General features: G+C 46.6%; 1 pseudogene; it reads right to left on the bottom strand.

Moving 5' to 3' along the window:
* Positions 1-4,889: 4,889 nt before the first annotated feature.
* Positions 4,890-12,239, bottom strand: LOC136174561 (olfactory receptor 5A1-like; annotated as a pseudogene).
* Positions 12,240-13,770: the final 1,531 nt, after the last annotated feature.

Genomic DNA, 13,770 nt, shown 5'->3' with positions numbered 1-13,770 from the left:
AAGGACCCCATCCAGCATTTGTGAAAATCTTTTATACCCCATGTGTACGTGTCCAAACCCACCACCTCAATTCCCTTGAGACTTACATAAACAAAGGCAGGGTAAATACAACTACAATAACCCCATCATTCCCGTGTTTTGTGTTCAAACAGTCAATAATCAATCAGCCCGCAGTTACATTCCAAACAGTTAATAACCGATAAGCCTGTGCTTACATTCTGATAGATAGTGTCCGGAGGCAGGGGTGATTAGTGTCTGTTTTCTCTTAGGCGATGAGTAACCTGGATATGATCTTCAAGGTTCCCCTGTCCGAAGGGGGTCTTATCCTTCCATTGTCGTTCCCACAGGCACTAAACAGAGAGTTCAGAGTCCACTGGAGAGGCAGCCGAGCACGATCAGCACGGACAGGCCTGAGATGGAGTCCAGGCCCTATGAATTCCTTCTTCAAGATCAGTTCAGTCATTCAGTCGTGTCCAACTCTTTGCGACCCCATGAGTTACAGCACGCCAGGCCTCCCTGTCCATCACCAACTCCCGGAGTTTACTCAAACTCATGTCCATCGAGTTGGTGATGCCATCCGGCCATCTTATCCTCTGTTGTCCCCTTCTCCTCCTGCCTTCAATCTTTCCCGGCATCGGTGTCTTTTCTAAATAGTCAGTTCTTTGCATAAGGTGGCCAAAGTACTGGAGTTTCAGCATCAATGCTTCCAATGAACAGCCAGGACTGATTTTCTTTAGGATGGACTGGTTGGATGGTGGGTGCTATTTATTCAGATGGAACTGCTCCGCAAATTCTCCAGGCGAATTCTTGCCAGTTCTTCATAGTTCAGCTTAAACATGATTTCCTTCTGAAGGCCTCCCGGAACCCACAGGCTCAGGTTGTACCAGGTGAATCTATTGCCTCTCTAGGTATCTCCAGCTGCGTCAGCCACCCCAGCCCTCCACCGCTTCCCCTGTGAAGAGTGCTGAGTCGTCCTCCAACCCCTCACTTCCAAGGGTACTCTACCTCTCCCAGGAGGGGGTCTAGACTCTGACGTGGTCTCCACCTGCCCCACAAGAGGAAGGTTGCATGACTTGGCAGATGAAAATACGGGATGCCTAACTGCATTTAAATTTCAGGTAAACAAATAATTTTCTAGTAGAAGTATGTCCCCTGCACCATTGGGGACATACTTATACCAAGAAAAATATTCACTGTTCATCTCACATTCAAATTTGGGATTTCACTGGCGATCCAAGGGTTAAGACCCGGTGCCTTCACTGCCATAAGCCTGAGATTCAAACTCTGGTCGGGCAACAAAGACCCCACAAGCCACGTGGCCAAATAAATCAATTACTTAAAAAAACAATAAATGACATCCGAATTTAATTGAGTACCCTATTGTGTCTGGAGACTCTGAACACTATGGAGGACTTCTCTGGTGGCCCAGCGTTTAAGATTCCACCTACCAGTGCAGGGGATGTAGGTTCGATCACTGGTCTAGGAAGATGCCACAGGCCAGGGACATCTAAGCCCATGAGCCACAGCTACTGAGCCCATGAACCCTAGAGCCTGTGGGCACAGCAAGAGAATCTCACCCACTACAACTGGAGAGTAGCTTCCACCTACTGCAACTAGAGAGTGTCCGAGAGCAGCTGCAAAGACCCACACAGCCGAAAGTAGATGAACATATATTTTTAAAAAATAAACACAACTGGATCTGAAGAGACTCTGGCCCCTTCCTCACTTTTGAACTCAAGCGAAGCCCCAGGCCACCACATGTGGGCCGTGGCTCCTCCAGTAGTTGGTCAGAGAACGCTGGCGAACACAACCCAGAAATACAGAGGGCTTGTGTCCTGGTGAACACTGACAGACAGGAGGAGCTGGCACCTGATCTGTTCCTCCTTTCTCCTCCAGCGGACTACGGTGAAGACTGGTGGTTTCCTCTGCTCTGTCGGAAGACACATAGGTGACTCAGCAATTGTCTGTCTTTCAGCTCAGGAATCTGAGTCAGGAGATACATGGGCTCCCAATCAGACATTTACAGCTGGCCTCCTGTCCACATTTCATGGGGCGTGCAGAGGTGGACTTCAGCCTGGATACTTACAACCTTAGCATTTCCTGAGGCAAGAGTTAGGTGGGGTCCCGTTAAGGCTTTGACAACCAGCCTCCTGTTTGCCGTCTGAAAGGGAAGTAACAGACACGGGGTAATTAGCTAGTCCTTGTCTCTTATCAACACCTGAAGTTAATAGTCATGGCAATAGTCAAGGCAAGGACCAAGAGTAAAGGATTAAGGGATTTCCACTCCCCCCACCCTTTCTGGGAAAAGGAGACCACACTTGTGCAGAAAGGCTCCTGTGGGCCACTGTCCGGGGATGACCCCAGGCCACAATGAGTCTTGCTCCTCCCAGAAGCTTTCACTCCAAGACCCACCTTGGCTGGGGGATTTGTGCACACCCAGGGGAGGGTCCCCAGGTAGGTCAGTGTGGAAAAAGAAACCAGATAACTGGCTAATGGTAAACAAAGGCGCCTCTTTACTGCACTCCTACTGGGGGGACACCCACACTCGTTCTCTCTGGGTGTGTATCTCTGCCTTGCTTCTGTCTCAACTAAAGAAACCATTTCTCTGTGCGTGCTCCCATTTGTTGTGACGCTATGTTTCTAACAGTTTACAGTTTCTGCCTCTGTGATAAAAGGATTTGTCAGTGGGGGCAAAGATCCAGGAGAAAATAGCCTCTTGCTTCTGCTGGTCTGGTGGCTAAGATTCTGGGTTTTCATCCAGACTAAGTGTTAGTCGCTCAGTCATACCCGGCTCCTTGCGACCCCATGGACTGCAGCCCACCAGGCTCCTGTGCCCATGAGATTCTCCAGGCAAGGATGCTGGAGTGGGTTGCGATTTCCTTCTTCAGGGGATCTTCCCGATCCAGGGATCGAGCCTAATCCTCTTACACTGTGCGCAAACAGCAGCTTGCCTAAAGGGTGGGGCAGAGGTTGAGAGAGGAGGAGCCAGGATCACAGAGCTGACTTGCCCCGTCTGATAACAGGTCCACCAGCTGACAGTCAAGAGAAGGACTAAGGAAAATAGGCAAAGAATAGGAAAAAAAAAAAAAAAAAGTCAGTGTAATGTAAAGTGGAGATAGGAGGGGCTTATTGAAAAATTCTCATTATAAAAACACCAAACTTGAGTCTTGCTAATATAGGTCAGAGCCCTGATTTGGGGTTTTCCTGGGTCTTTTTTTCCCTTTTTTCCTAGCTGTATTGCATGAGGGATCTTAGCTCCCCAACCAGGGATGGAACCTGCACCCACCGCAGCAGAAGTGTGGCATTGTCCTAGCCACTGGACCACCACAGAATTCCCTTCCTTGGTCTTAAGTAGGCCTTTTTGTCCTCCTTTCCTCCTGGCCTTCTCTTAAAACTAGGATTTAGTTTGTTATTTATTTATAATTTTTAAAAATTTTTGACCACTCTGGGTCTCTTGTTGCTATGCATGGACTTCCTCTGGTTGTGGCTGCAGCTTCTCATTGTCGTAGCATCTCTTGGAGGCAGATCATGGACTCTAGGGTGCATGGACTCAGTACTTGGGGCCCACGGGCTTAGTTGCACTGCAGCATGTTCACAGACCAGGACTCGAACCTGTGTCCCCTGCATCGGCGTGTGGATTCTTAACACTAGACCCCCAGGGAAGTCCCTTTCATTTCTACCTTGGGGAATTAGGGCAACATGGGGCAGTAAAAGTAGCCCAGAGTTAGAAATCTGGAGATTTGGATTCTATTCCTCATTCTGACCTAACCTGTGCTGGCAACCACAGACAAGTCAGGTCCCCTCTCTGAGCCACTGTTTCCCGATCTGTAAAATAAGAGGGTGTGTTGAACTCCTTTCCAGCGTCTGTGTGAGTCTGCAATCCAGTCCCAACCTGCCTCAACTTGAAAGCCGTGGCTGTGATCTTCAGCTGGAAAAGTTTAAGGTTCTGTTTCGTGCTGGCCAAGGCATGTACATTCGCCCACAGGTTGCCCCTGCCGATGCTTCCTCTTGGTGACTTACTTCCCTGTGCGGTTGGTCATCTGTGACTCCTGAGCTCCTTTTCCATGGGGGCTTGCTGTGGGAGGCTGGTTTGCCCGGTTTGCTCAGTTGCCCCTCCAAGACGGTCTTAACTGTGTCCTGCTGAGGCCTTATAACCCCAGGGCCAGTGTTTGTGTTAGTTGCTTGGTTCAGAGTCTCTGTGACCTCAGACCTCACATCTGTGTCAACATAAGCCTGTTGCCACAGATCAGCTCGTGGGGTTTTCTGATCTCTGGGAAGAGGCAGGCATCCTTGTCATTTTCCACGGGCGTGTGGGTGGAGGTTTCCTCACCCACAGGTGCAGGCAGCCCTTCCTGACCCCCATGAACACTGCACTCAGGACCAGTGGCCGAGATGACCTCCCAGAGCCCCCCAAACTCCAAACCCCTGCTCTGAGGTCCGCATCTGGCTCAGAACGTCCCGCCACCACAAGGCTTCCGCACGCTCTCACTGCTCTGATTTTGAGTTCTCTCTTTCCAGCACCCATGGATCACCTTTTCTGGGTTTTCAGCTTCAGTCTTTGTGTTTGCAGAAAAGCACCCGTGCCTCCGGGGAAGGGGAGCCTCGCTGGGTGGGCTCGGTCAGCCCAGTCCTCTCCTGCTGTGCCCGTTGGGTCCAGCTGCCTCTTCCATAGATCCAGCGGGGCCGTGGCGCGTACAGTGTGGCAGGGGGGCTTGGGAGGCAAACTTTCCCGCTCTCCCACCCCTTACCCCAGGAAGAGACCCCCTCCCCTGAACCTGAGACGCTTCTCCAGAGCTGGCAGCCCTGCTTCCACAGGGCGAGTTGGGCTTCCAGTGAGACCTGCTTTCTCTCTCCCTGCAGCCCTTGGAGAAAGATGGAAAACAGCTTGCTCACGAAGCGGCGAGAACGACTGTCTCCTGAGAGCGGGCGGGGGCTGGGGCGGGGGGCGGTCCAGCTGACTAGGAGAGGGGGCGAGAGGGAGAAAGCTGGGGTCCTGGGGGAGAAGGGCTAGCCAGCTCACAGGCAGTAGGATGCTGCTGCCGTTCCGCCGTGTCCGGCTCTCTGTGACCCCAAGGACCGCAGCACGCCGGGCTGCCGTCCCAGCCTGCCCTTCATTTCACACGCCGTGGCGTGTGGTGCGTGTGAGGGCGAGTGTGTCTGTGAGTGTGCGGGTGTGAGCTTGTCTGTGCGCATGTGTGAGTTGTGTGTGTATGTATGTGAGTGTTTGTGACCCTGTACCTGTGTGTGTATGTGTGAGTATGAGTGTGTGTGTTACTGTGTGTGATTCTGTGTACCTGTGTTAGTGTGTGTGTGAGTGTGGATGTGAATGCGTATATGTGTTAGTGAGTGTGTGAGTGTGTATCTGTGTCAGTGTATGTGTGTTTGTGTGTGTGTGTATCTATGTGTGTATGTGTTAGTGTGTGTGTGAATGTGTATGTGTTAGTGTGTGTTTATCAGTGTGTATCTATGTGTGCATGTGTGAGTATGTGTGTGTGGACGAGTTAGTGTGTATATGTGTGTATGTGTGAGTGTGGATGAGTTAGTGTGTGGTTGTGTGTACCTGTGTTAGTGTGTGTACGTGTGTGTGTGGATGTGTATATGCGTTAGTGTGTGTGTGTTTGTGAGTGTGTGTGTGAGTGTGTGTGCCTGTGTAGAGACAGGTGCATGGTCAAGTCACACGGTGTCGGGAGAACTCAGGTGGAATCCTAGCCTCTCTTCTGGCAAGTTGATTCTCCTCTCTGGACTCCCGTTTCCTAATTCTAATTCTCCAAGTTAGAGGACTGCATCAGGTTTGTAGATGGTAAACGTGATTTTAGTGGTGGAACGCCTACTTTCCAGTGCAGGCCTTCATGGACACCAGTCCGCAGAACGTGTAAGAGAGCCGCCGCCTCCGACAAGCGAGGACTAGCCTCCAGGCCCAGCAGCTTCGTTTGCTTCATGGGGTCCCTGGAACACAGTCTGGAAACTGCCAGTCTGTGTACAAGCTCTTCAGTGTCTCCCAGCTGAGGTTTTATAACTACGATTAGAAGGGGGAAAGTTCACAAGGCGAGCTGAAGCGGCGTGATTTTCCTGAAAACAGGAAGTCAGAGCCGCCAAACTGTGAGGCCAGGGCTTTTAGACCATACCACATTCTTTCTTAAAGAACCTTTCACCTCCTTCTGGGTGAACAGTTGACAGCACTGGCCAGCTGTTGTGTAGACGTGGGAAGATTGCCGGGCTGTAAAGTAGCGTTCTCAATAGCCAGCTGTGACTCATCTGCAAATTATTTCACCCCTTAGAGCCTCAATTCTTTGTGAAAAGAGGGGAGTGGAACAAGTTAGTCCTAGGAGCTTACTGATGGCTAAAACTGTCCTGAGATGGAGAAAATTATTAATATGTTCACAAAAATTGTGTGTTCAAGTGCTATGTTTCAGGCACCACATGCTCTGCATGGGGATTACAGCATAACAGGAGGACAGGCACCAAACAATGATGCATTATGTGAAAAAGAAAGTACCAGTGACAAGTAACCAGAGAGGAACATCCCAACTTGGACCAGAGGGTCAGGGTGGTCTTCCAAGACAGAGAGAGATAGAGACAGAGTCACAGTGAGACACGCAGGTAGAAAGAGACAGACAAGAGACAGAAGAGAAGCAGAGACATAAAGAGAAAGAGGACAGTGATGCACGGGGCATCTGAGATGACTGCAGACTGGGGAGAGCGATGTGATTTTAGCTGAGGTTAGAGCTATAAATGGCCCAGACACTGCCTAATGCACCAACCTGTGGGCAAAGCAAACTCTTAGGTCATCTTTCTAATCTACTTGGCTCCAAAATGTTTGAGCAAGCAGCTTGCACAAAATAACACGAAATAGCAGATTAAAAGAATGGTGGAAGAAAAAGAGAGATCAGAGTCAGGAATAAGAATAAAAGCGCTCATCACAGTGACCTAAATTCTGGCTACAGACGTCACAGATTTAACTCAAAACTTCTCAGCGATCAAAATAGAAAAAACTCGTGTTTACATGTTCACAATGTTAATAGAATCATCACAGTAAAATCACTGATAGGAAAGCCATCAGAGTGTAAAATTCCTCTGGGGTCCTCCAATATAAACCATTCATTCTGGATGTTGATACAATGTTGTCTGTAAACTCTTTTTTAATCACTCTTTTTTGTCTGACTTAATCCAGTGGGAGACTTAAAAGCATCACCACCAGCAGCCCTGCTTGCCATAATATTATGCCCCTAACCCTGATATCCTGATACATTGCTCTTTAGACTGTTCTCCTACTTCAGAGCCTGCAGCACAGCTGGTCCTTGCTTCACCTGAATATAGAAAGCTAAAGTCTTAGTCACTGAGTCGCGTACAACTCTTTGCAACCCAATGGACTATAGCTTGTCAGGCTCCTCTGTCCCTGAAATTCTCCAGGCAAGAATACTGGAGTGGGTTGCCATTTCCTTCTCCAGGGGAATCTTCCCAACCCAGGGATTGAACCTGGGCTTACCTACATTGCAGGCAGATTCTTTACCTTCTAAACCACCAGGAAGCTTGGGTTGGAACTTCACTACTACTGTTATCTTTGAGGAGCGTTATTCATTCATATTATTTCAATTTTGGTTTTAACACTTTGATTTCTCCTTGTTTCACAGTTATTTGGGAATAAAACCATTTATAAGATTGTTCCATTAACAAATCCACTTTTGAATAATACTTTTTGAATTGCTGTTTTAAAATAAAGTTCCTGGTCTAGAACTCCTTGTACAGAACTTAATGGTGATCTTATTGAAACTAATCCTAGCTATTTAACAGAAGCCAGTCAGTCCTCCTTTCTCTTTATGCACTGAAATCATACCTGACTTGAGAAATTAGTATTTTCTTTTTTTAACAGAATTTGTTTTAATATTTTCTTCATCTCTGGATGATGCCAAGCATACGTGTGAGAATATGTATTTTCAATTAATGGACTTGGTATCATGTGGACATACACTTAAGATCTTAGCTTGCGTGTTTTCAGATATGTTATATAACCTCCTTCCTGAGCCTTACATACTTTCTCTCTTAGATAAAGACGATTAGAACCACTGTCTCATAGTTTGGTTGTGAGAACTTAAAAAAAAAATTGTGTATACTAGAGACTTTCTATAGCATGTAAATGGGGGCAATAAACAATCCTGTCTAACAGGGCCATTTCAAGGACTAAAAGAGTACACTTGAAGAAACATTGGGGAGGGAAAAGTCAGTGTGATATTGATAGTGGTCACCCTTTGTCCAGGGTATGACATAGCTGTCCTATTACATTGCTGGTGGGAGGCTCCGTTTGTAGCCACTCTAGAGAGAACTTGGCAGTGTCTATAAAAACTTTTAAATATGCATGTCCTATAGGCAGCAATTCAACTTCTCAGTTTTACCAAAAAAGTGCATATTAGCAGGAAGGGTGTATACAAACGTGTATGTTGCAACACTCTTTGTAATAAATTAGCCAAAACTGGAAACTCCCTAAATGTCCAGGGAGGAATAGGTATATAGATTTTGGCATGTCAGTTCTACAAAACAGTGGAAAAGACTGAGGTAGAATTATATGTATAACATGGAAAGAGGTCCAGGAAGTAATGATTGAATTTTTAAAAATCAGCATATTGAAAAATCATTCAATATGAATTTCACTTATGTGAATACATATAGAGCCACATAAAACAGCATTATAAATTTTTGATTGGTACATATATGAATATTAGTAAGCAGAAAAAGAATAAATTTACATGCCAACATAAGCCATAATTACCTCTTGGGGAGTGCAGGAAGGGATTGAAATTGAGGGTTATGGCTTAGAAGAAACACCTGGGACTTCCCTCGTGGTTCAGTGGTTAAGACTGCCTTCCAATGAAGGTGGTACCAGTTTGACCCCTGGTTGGGGAGCTGGGATCCCACATACCTCCTGGCCAAAAGACCAAAAAGCATAGAACAGAAACAATATTGTAATAGATTAAATAGAGGCTCTACCAAAGAATGGTCCATATCAAAACATATTTCCTTAAAAATTAAAAAATAAAAGAAACATTCTCTTACCTATGGTGTTCTAATATTTTTAAATGGACAATCTTTGCATATGTCATAGAGTTGGAATACAATCTTTAATAGCTTTGGGAACAAAGCCTGGCATATAATAAGCTTCTAATAAGTGTTAATTCCTTCCTTTGACATAAAATTTTTAAATCATCTGCCAAGTTAGTTGAGATTTATTCATTAATTAAGCAAATACTTATTAACACAGAGCTTATCCCAGTCACATCCTATGCTTCAGGGAAACAGTAGAGAGACGTTTACAACTTGGGTAGAAGACAGATAAGTAAAAAAGAAAAAACTGCAGTCTCACAGGAGCTGATAGATGAAATAGAGGACGCTATGGGAATATAACTCGTAACTTCATCTGAAGGAGTCAGGGACCAAGGAAGGCTTCACAGAGGAACTTCAAAGTCATAGCCTCTCCTGTCTATGTTGTTGCTATTTACTCGCTAAATTGTGTCTGACTCTTATGACCCCATGCACTGTAGCCCACCAGGCTCTGCTGTACTAGGGATTTCCCAGGCAAGAATACTGGAGTGAGTTGCCCCTTCCTTCTCCAGGGCATATGCTTGAACCAAGGATCAAAGCCCCGTCTCTTGCATTGGCAGCCAGATTCTCTACGGCTGAGCACCCAGGGAAGCCACCTCCTGTGTATAAACTGCTAATAACCCAAGGGGTCAGAGAATGGATCAAATCCCAGCATGAATTAAAAGAAGGGCTGAGGCAGAAGAGTTATAGACAAAGTTAAAGGAGCTTAAGGATGACTGTCATAGTTCACCACGATCTGTACACACAACCACTAAAGAAGCAAGACTTCATGAACATTTGTCCTTTGCTCAAGAATCATCTTGTAAAATAGGATCAAAGACAAATTAAAATCCACTTCAGTTCTGCTGCAGACTCACTGAGTTGGCTTTCCTATCTCAGACCACGTCATAGCACACGGCCCCTTCTGAAGCAATTCATGAAAATGACAGGAGGGTTATCAGATTCATGTTCCGGGCTGTGGTCAAACTCCAGAGAAACAATAGAAAAGATACAAACTCTAGTACATGCAGGGAAATTCAGCTGGAGATGAGGTAAGAACAGAGGATAAACCAAACATCTATACAAGGTCAAGAGTGAGAACTGGTCCAGGGAACAGACATGGAATCAGAGCTCCCGGAGGCAGTCTCTCTCCTCTGACTGTTTCTTAAATCAGGTCCCACCCAGTCACTCGGTGGTTCCAGCCATGAGCATCAACCACATGGCACTCTGCTCTCCTTCAGAGCTTCTGCTTTATCTTTGCTCTTTGCTCACTGTGACGTGCTCACAGCTTTGGATCTGCTGGTTTAGATCCCTATTTCTAGCCCCACGGGAACCCCATGACCCCACAGATGTGACCTTAATCTCTTTTCACACACAGCCTACATGTATCTTATTGCTTTGCTGGCTCTGAGTAACCATTGCTAAATCCAACTCAGTGAGGCTCTCAGGTTCCTAATCTGGAGTCAGCCTTCCTGGTCAGGATCAACCTTTGGATAGATCAGTACCCAAGGCAAGGGGAGCAAAACATTTTCCCAAGTCGTGAATGGGTTGGTATGAGTTGTACTTTGAAAAGAGGTCTCTAATGAATGTTTGTGGTCCTAAGGCCATGCTGCAGCTGGCTCTAAGGTGTCAGCCACGCAACGCCTAAGGCCATAAAGCTAAGGGGCATCATCAGAGATACATGGAAGCAACCTAATTGTCCATTGACAGAGGAATGGATAAAGAAGATGTGGTACATAGATTACTCAGCCATCAAAAAGAATGAAATAATGCCATTTGCATCCAGCCACATGGATGGACCTACAGAGTGTCATACTGAGTGAAGTAAGTCAGACAGAGAAGGATAAATATTGTATGACACCCCTTATATGTGGACTCTAAAAAGAAATGATACAAATAAACTTCTGAAGTAAAAAATACATTACTTTCTATTGCAAATGATCAAAATGGAAACCCCATCAGTCTATGACAAGAAGAGTAAAAGCAATAAACAAATCTTTGTGGAGCCTAACTGTGCAGCAGAAATGGAGGTTGGAGGTTCTTATCTGAAATAGCTTCTTTAACTTATTACTCAGATTGCTATTATGACTAATAATAGCACCGCTTATTATTATGCCAAGGTACATATAGGAAAACTTGAATTGTTTTTTAATTCAGGGAACTGTAAGACACAGAGTGGACGTCGGCTTTTTTCCTTGAGTTTTTTCAAGGCATCTTTTATCTCCTTGTTCCTCAAACTGTATATGACGGGGTTCAGCACGGGACTGACAACGCCACAGAAGAAGGACACCGCCATGTTTTGGCCCGGTGAGTAGCCAACACCGGAGTGGAGATACCGAAGAGACCAGAGCCGTGGAAGAGAGTCACTGTGCTCAAGCGAGAGGCGCGGGTGTTGAACGCTGTTGCCCGCCCTGGGGCTGAGCGGATCCTGGTGCCCGCAGCGATGGTGCATCCACAGGAAACCAGGACAGCAAGGGCTGATGTCCCGCCAGCCACACACAAGCAGCCAGTTCGCTCCCCGGCTGAGGAAGGGGCCGGAGCAGGACGAGACCAGCGCGGGGCGCCGGTCACGGAAGCGGCGAATGACCCTGGCCCGCAGCAGCGGAGCCGGAGTACGGAGCCGGCCTGGCCCGGTCGGGTGAGGCGGCCTCGGTGTACGCCGCGGCGGCCATGCGCACGCAGACGCCATGCGCACGCAGACGCGGGGTCACGAGGACTGCGTAGCGCAGAGGGGAACATGGCGGCGAGCCGATGGGACGCCATGGCTGCTCCCATCCCGAGCAACAGGAAGAGCTGGGCGGCACAGCCCGCGAAGGAGACGGTCTTCTGCTCCTTGAAGAAGTCACAGAGCGTCTTAGGGGCTATGGAGGAGGTATATGAGAGGTCAATGAAGGACAAGTTGCCGAGGAAGATATACATGGGGGAGTGGAGGGTGACTCCACGGCGATCCGGACCATAAGGCCCAGGTTCCACGCCAGAGACATGAAGAAGATCCCCAGAAACAGAATGAAGAGGATAACCTGAAGCTCTGGGTGCTCTGAAAATCCTAAAAGGATGAAATTGGTCATCAGGCTGATGTTCAGCCCAGTGCCATCTCTTCTCTCTGCTGCCTTCAGAGCCCCAAAATGCGATTCCTGAGGCAATGAAAATCCAGGTAAAGAAACCATTTGGTTCTATCATGGAATCCTAGCCCAAAGAGACAGTGAAAGACAAATGTCTTACCTCCACCCAATGCAGAAATCCCCTCTACAGCATTTGTTGGGTTTTTCCAAAAGATTATCATCACTCTGATCTCATTTGTTTATGCAAAAGTGACCGCCTCCAGAATAGACTGGCATGCTTACATTATCTGGATCATCACCTTCACTGTCCACATCACAGCTTTATCACAGGCAGTTATTCATAGCACTGGGATTAAATACCACCCCCTCCCCTTTTATTCAGTTGTAAGCAACGCTATGATAAATTTAGACAACACTTTAAAAAGTAGAGACATTACTTTACTGACAAAGGTCAGTATACTCAAAGCTATGGTTTTTCTAGTAGTCATGTATGGATGTGAGAGTTGGACTATAAAGAAAGCTGAGCACCGAAGAATGGATGCTTTTGAACTGTGATGGTGGAGGAGACTCTTGAGAATTCCTTGAACTGCAAGGAGATCCAACCAGTCCATCCTAAAGGAAATCAGTCCTGAATGTTCACTGGAAGGACTGATGCTGAAACTGAAGCTCCAATACTTTGGCCACCTAATTCAAAGAACTGACTCATTGTAAAAGACCCTGCTGCTGGGAAAGATTGAACGCAGGAGGAGAAGGGGACGACAGAGGATGAGATGGTTGGATGGCATCACCAACTCAATGGACATGAGTTTGAGCAAGCTCTGGGAGTCAGTGAGGGTCAGGGAAGCCCGGTGTGCTGCAGTCTATGGGGTCACGAAGAGTTAGACACGACTGAGTGACTGAACAACAAACTTTGTGATTTGATTATTGAGCCACTCAGATTTATACTAGATTTTTTTCTGTTTTGAAAAGAAATTCCTAGAGAGGCAGTTTTGCATTTCTTATCATCATTGTCTGTTCCAACCCGTCTTTATGGAGTCAAGATGTTCTTTTTCCCTAAAGCAGAGTAATGAAGCACTTAGGGATATGAAAAACTGGCTTCCTCTTTAGAAATTAAAGAAAGGGTAAGGAAAAAAAGTTCAGTGCTGTGAAATGTTTACACCCAATGTTATCAACTGACCTTGTACCGTGTGTTTGACAGAGAAATGAAGATGATGTAGAAAGTAATAAAACATTGCTGTTAAGTTCAAAATAGTCAGCATATTCCACGAGATAGTCAGGAAATAAACAAGCCACACCCCAGTGTGTCAGACCTGCCAAGAGCAGTATTTCTACAGCGCCCTGGGTCTGGGGCACAGCTTCTCAGAGGAAATGCATTTGAGGGTTCCAGCAATGAGGGAGGAGTTACCAGAATGAAAATTTTGTGTATGAGTGGTTGACAGGTGGTTCACTCAAGAGCTTTGTGTTAAAAATGAAAAAAAGCATTTGCAAAAGCATGGGGGAACATAGCGTTTAAGGAACCTTTAAAATGTTAGCATGGCCGGAGCACAGGGTAATCAGAATGGAGGAGATTTAAGTCTACCTTTGAGAGATGGCAGGGGCTGAACAAACTGTGAAAGGGCTTCAAAAGTGAAGATTA

The sequence above is a fragment of the Muntiacus reevesi genome, chromosome 9 (assembly GCF_963930625.1).
Source record: "Muntiacus reevesi chromosome 9, mMunRee1.1, whole genome shotgun sequence".
Classification (NCBI taxonomy): Eukaryota; Metazoa; Chordata; class Mammalia; order Artiodactyla; family Cervidae; genus Muntiacus; species Muntiacus reevesi.
Note: the sequence above shows the minus strand (reverse complement) of the source record. Positions and strands in the feature narration are given on the sequence as shown.